Source organism: Schistocerca piceifrons, chromosome 2, assembly GCF_021461385.2.
Source record: "Schistocerca piceifrons isolate TAMUIC-IGC-003096 chromosome 2, iqSchPice1.1, whole genome shotgun sequence".
In the NCBI taxonomy this organism is placed as follows: domain Eukaryota; kingdom Metazoa; phylum Arthropoda; class Insecta; order Orthoptera; family Acrididae; genus Schistocerca; species Schistocerca piceifrons.
In genome coordinates this window covers 105,590,973-105,597,454 of record NC_060139.1, presented here as the reverse complement: position 1 = coordinate 105,597,454, position 6,482 = coordinate 105,590,973, and positions in this window count along the sequence as shown.

Here is a 6,482-nt window from a genome sequence, read left to right as displayed (position 1 = left end):
CACATAGACACAGGCAACAGAGCATGCACAATGTCGGCACTAGTACAGTGTATATCCACCTTTCGCAGCAATGCAGGCTGCTATTCTCCCATGGAGACGATCGTAGAGATGCTGGATGTAGTCCTGTGGAACGGCTTGCCATGCCATTTCCACCTGGCGCCTCAGTTGGACCAGCGTTCGTGCTGGACGTGCAGACCGCGTGAGACGACGCTTCATCCAGTCCCAAACATGCTCAATGGGGGACAGATCCGGAGATCTTGCTGGCCAGGGTAGTTGACTTACACCTTCTAGAGCACGTTGGGTGGCACGGGATACATGCGGACGTGCATTGTCCTGTTGGAACAGCAAGTTCCCTTGACGATCTAGGAATGGTAGAACGATGGGTTCGATGACGGTTTGGATGTACCGTGCACTATTCAGTGTCCCCTCGACGATCACCAGTGGTGTACGGCCAGTGTAGGAGATCGCTCCCCACACCATGATGCCGGGTGTTGGCCCTGTGTGCCTCGGTCGTATGCAGTCCTGATTGTGGCGCTCACCTGCACGGCGCCAAACACGCATACGACCATCATTGGCACCAAGGCAGAAGCGACTCTCATCGCTGAAGACGACACGTCTCCATTCGTCCCTCCATTCACGCCTGTCGCGACACCACTGGAGGCGGGCTGCACGATGTTGGGGCGTGAGCGGAAGACGGCCTAACGGTGTGCGGGACCGTAGCCCAGCTTCATGGAGACGGTTGCGAATGGTCCTCACCGATACCCCAGGAGCAACAGTGTCCCTAATTTGCTGGGAAGTGGCGGTGCGGTCCCCTACGGCACTGCGTAGGATCCTACGGTCTTGGCTTGCATCCGTGCGTCACTGCGGTCTGGTCCCAGGTCGACGGGCACGTGCACCTTCCGCCGAACACTGGCGACAACATCGATGTACTGTGGAGACCTCACGCCCCACGTGTTGAGCAATTCGGCGATACGTCCACGCGGCCTCCCGCATGCCCACTATACGCCCTTGCTCAAAGTCCGTCAACTGCACATACGGTTCACGTCAACGCTGTCGCGGCATGGTACCAGTGTTAAAGACTGCGATGGAGCTCCGTATGCCACGGCAAACTGGCTGACACTGACGGCGGCGGTGCACAAATGCTGCGCAGCTAGCGCCATTCGACGGCCAACACCGCGGTTCCTGGTATGTCCGCTGTGCCGTGCGTGTGATCATTGCTTGTACAGCCCTCTCGCAGTGTCCGGAGCAAGTATGGTGGGTCTGACACACCGGTGTCAATGTGTTCTTTTTTCCATTTCCAGGAGTGTATTTTACAAGACCTGCATCTTTCAAAATTAAGTAAATAGCAGAGAATGGTGAGCTTTTCCACACAAGTAGAGAGATCAAAGCCCTGAAAATTGGTTTGCAAATTGAATCTCATAAATAAACAATGTATTATTACACCCTATGCAATGCAGTTGAATATCCTGTCACGTGATCCTTTCAGGCTCACAGCTCAGCACAGACTGAGAAATTTTTCCAGAAGGGGAAGGGCAGGGCTTGGGATATCTTATGTTAATGGCATTTTGCACTAGCTCAGTCAACATATCAAGGTGAGCACATGCACACCAACTTTCCAACTAGACACCACATTCAATCTGCATCAGTGCAATTACATAATTAGGGCATATATCTGCTGGGAAGGATAATACTTCCAAAAACTCAGCACAGACTGAACATTTCCCACTATATCTCTTGGTGGGTGTGAGGGGAGTTGGGGGGATGGGAGAGGCTGAGCTTTCCTGCCAATTTTCAACATAGTAGCACCCAGAGCAAGAAACTCGAGTATGTACTTCCTCTCCAACAGCTCAGCACAGACCGAGTCATCTTCCCACCCATTTTCAGATGGAAAGTGAATGAGGTGGGGGAGGAGGGGTAATTAATTTGATACTGTCAATTAATTTGATACTGTCCTTGTCTCAGTGAGGGTGAGGATGGGGAGAGTTGGGGATTTCCTAGAGGGGTGAGAGGGACAAGTGTAAGGTGGGGGGAGGTGGAGGGTTTCTGAGAAAGGTTAATTATCCTTAGGGGACTATCATTCAACAGCCAGAGGGTCATAAATCAATTATAATAACAATAGGTGTGCCCCTGAATGTATGCTTTCCCTTTAATGTATGCAACCCTCAGAAACAAAATTCCTCTGAACCCACTTTGCCCTGCTATTGACAGGGCTCACCATAGGCCAAGATCCCAGGGCTGCCAGCCATTACTTATTTTCTGAGTACAGAAATGTGTCATACAGACTAGTATTAGTATATACTCTGAAGGCATAAATACCTGCTACCTTTGGCCACAGAGACCAATTTACATTTACTAGGTGGGAAAGGTACATAAACTGTTGCTCACTTTTGGTAAAGGATGATAAGTGACTTTTATGGATATGCTACACATTATAATTAAAAATTAATAATCGATATTGTGAGAGAATTTCCTGCAGCTGTATTTGCCACCAGAAATTACAAGCTTGTGAGAAAATAATGTAAGTTTACCTACATCCTGAATGTTGATTTTTATGCATGATACTTAGGGAACTATTTAAATTCTATCTGTAGATCGTCGGGGCCAAACATTGCCATGAACATGAAAGTATGCTTGATAATCAGGTGGCCTTGTAGTAACAAAGCCCCATTAGTCTTATGTTTTTCGTGGTCTAACGAAATTATTCCCATATGAATGAAATCATATTTTAATGCTCAAGTACAAATTACGAATCACAGTAAGGCAACAAATTCTTGACCTACAGACATAAATTATATACTAGTAGCAAATGTTTTTGGAAAATAAATGTTTGTTACCATCATATAATTCCATTTAGAAATTTTGAGTTTGACGTTTTCTTACAGGATATAAGAAATATATACAATGAATTTGTTGAAAACGTAATTTAAAGATTAGTTACTTTTCCTTAATAAGTATACTGCGATTCTTTAACTTTCATCATCGTTGTCATTGATATTTGATAATTCATCATCCAGCCAGTCTTGGTATGGAATATCTAAGTCATCATCACCGTCAGCATTATTTGTGTCTGCGTCTGTAAGACGGCGTAACGAAATTAAGAGTCGAATAGCTACAAACTTATGAAACCAACTTCTGAGTTAAAGCAAATACATGAATTAGTCTCAGGCAAGTCACTAACAAAAGCCGGCAATTGGTCTCCATCGAAGCCTCCGAACTGATACTGGTTGTCTTCTAACTTCTATTCAATATCTTCAAGGCAGAAAATACTAAGTAACTCTATATGAGCCTTATTCCAGAGACTAGCGATGTAATTTGCTCTGCAGTACAGTTGTCGTTGTTCAGCCTTACACGGTGGTAAGTTGCTGGCATCAAAGTTTTTAATACTTTTGAGAGTAAGCTCTTCATTTACCTCAGAAGCTGTGCAAATGTTGAGTACCAACTGAAGTCTTTCAGTATCTACATCTATAATTCCTGCCACATTGTAATTATCATTAGTAAATTTCTTAATTATATTGAAGGTTTATTCCTCTCGTTCGCTACTAATGAATATTTTCATCTCGCTGAATCTGCTTCTTGATCCTCTTAGTTTTTTCTAAGTATGTTGAATTGCCTTTGTTGGTCGTTCTTGAAGAAAGCTGGGTTGTAATCACCGCCAGTGATCGCATGGAAGCCAGGTAAGCTTCGAGATAGGGACAGTTCTAGCACTCTGTAAATTTTTGAAATATCAACGTATCTCAGCTTATTTCCAGTGCCACACTTGAGAGTTTTCGTTTTTTATAGATGGACATCGCCCAGAATGATTGCTGCAATATCAGTATCAGATCATCGAGTCACAAAATTAGACGGAGCATCAATATTACGGACGTAGTACACAATTTTGGTGTGAACCTGCTCATGATCTGGATACGATAGACTTTCTTCAAACTGTATTATTGGTGACAGCATAAGTGTGACACTGTTTACAATTAATTAAAGGCTCGTTTATTGCCCATGAATGATACTATCTCATTAGAAGCCCAGACCAAGATAAAGAAATCAAGAAGGTACCTGTATGAAGCATATGTTTTTCACATCTTTGGCGGAGGCAGAAGGTCTAACTTCATCGGGTCTACTGATGTTAAACTCCAGCTGTGTAGATTCATGCCGAAGAGATCTCTCGTAACCTTTAATTGATGGTGAAAGGTACTGGTCGAAAATGACGTCATACGTTGCTGCTTTTAATTATGGTACCATTTGCACCACATTTTTTGAGACATTTCCTAAAGGTTTAAGGGCTTTCGTCATATTATAAAGTAAGAAAAAGCCTTCAGTTATCACAATATTTACCTCAGGGGTGGATTGTGCCCTACTTATTTATACAGAGCTTTCATTAAAGTAGATTTTTGGGTTTTACAAATATCACCATCGAAATAGCACACAGATAATGCCACTTCAGTTATAGGATACGACAAAATTTTGGACATGTCATCATCAATCGATATACCGAGCATAAGTCCAAGTAAAGATCTTTGAATATGTACTTCCTGCACTTTACCACCAATCATCCTTTTTGTATTTTTTCTGGAATAATCCACTAAAATTTGTCTAGTGAATTCATTTTCAGCTCCTCTGAAATCTGCTTCCGTCTTCTATACACTCTACAGTGAAAGTTTTACGTTTAATCTCACCATTTTGTTCAATATTGAGAAAGAATCTTCCATCTAGTTCTGAGATTGCTTTTTGGGTGAAATATTTATTAAGAAATCTTCAGGGACCTCAGCGTCGAATGGATTGATAAACTGACCAAAGGCCTCAATAAATTTTAGTAATTGATTATTATTTTTCATATGATGATTTGCTAAGTCTGCTGTAACATGTTGTTCTTTACGCAAATCCAAATCCTTATAAACATAACTAATTGTGGTTGATTGGATATCATGGCTGTCTCCCATCGTTGACGTGCTGAGACTGAACTTGTGAGCTGTATCATAACTGTGAGTGTCCTATCTGCATCTTCGTTGCTTGTTTGTTCCCGAACTAAATCGATTGGTTGTTCTGCTGAAATGAATTAGGATGAGTTTCTGCAACATTTTGCAAATTGTCACCGCACTGCATTTAACTGTCAAGTGACCAAAATTTTGTTGATTATGTATGAAAAAGGAGTTGATGATTTTTGGTAGTACAGATTTAACTGACTCAGAATCTCCTGTGCGGACACTTCTTAATAGAATTAAATAATAATGGATAAGTGGAATATAACGCAAATAAAACTGTGATATTTTTCGGAGCTCACCATGGAGAGTTTCTTGCTACAAAGTATTATAGTTATGTAACAGCTCATCTAGATCTTCATTCTCTATTGTAAATTAAGATAATGAAGACGTTCTCAGTTTCTACAGCCGTTTGATCTGTTATTATGTTATACTTCCACAAGAGATCTGGAGTTTAAAATATCCAGCTCTTCAGTCATCACAGGGTGAGGTCCCTTACATGTGTCGAAGAGTTTTCCTTCAATAAACCTATTTATGGATCCCGAAGATAACAGATTACTCTGGACCATAACGCAGGTTAAACCATAGTCTGTATGATTTTACCCACAGCGTTGAAACAAGCCAACAAGATAAGAAAAGGCTCCAATGTATAAATAGATTATCGAGCTCTGGTTTGCTGCTAGCTTGAATTTGTAAAATTACTTCCCCAACTGCGACATCGTATGTGACTTGGATGGATGACTGTTGGACATCTTTACAAATTTTCTAGTTTCGTTTCAATTTCTCAAAACTACTGATTTATTGGTTGGTGATTCATTAATGGGATGTAGATATGAAACTATTTGTTTTGAATTATCATTGTCCCTCAGTAAGGCGGCTTGTGTGGCCGAGCGGTTCTAGGCGCTACAGTCTTGAACCGCGTGACCGCTACGGTGGCGGGTTAGAATCCTGTCTCGGGCATGGATGTGTGTGATGTCCTTAGGTTAGTTAGGTTTCAGTAGTTCTAAGTTCTAGGGGAGCTCAGAGCCATTTGAACCATTTTTTTTTGTCCCTCTGTAAGCTACTGAAACGAATCCACATTGGAATATTGGGCAACTAAAGGGCATGCTAACTATTCACAATGTATCAATCATTTTGTATACCTGTCCATTTAGAGTTTCTGTAATTTCACTTGCGTGAGCTGACAAATCTAAATAATTTATTTATTTATTTTGTTGACAATGATTGTTTCTTCGTATCTAAAGATATAACTGTAAGTGTTCTTCGTTTTTATTTCTTCGTGTGTGAGCAGCAGGTATATCTACTAAGTGTGCGTCTCCTACGGCATTTCAGTCAACGTTTTGTTAAATAATGGCGACAGTATCGTGTAATGTATCCTTTCCACTCTTTGTTTGTATAAACCGTTCGAAATTGTCAAAAGCAACACTGGTGAATACATGTGGCGATTTTTTAATTTTTCAGGGTATAAACTTGACTTCTGTAGTGAAGTACTCTGAAGAGCCAAAGAAACTG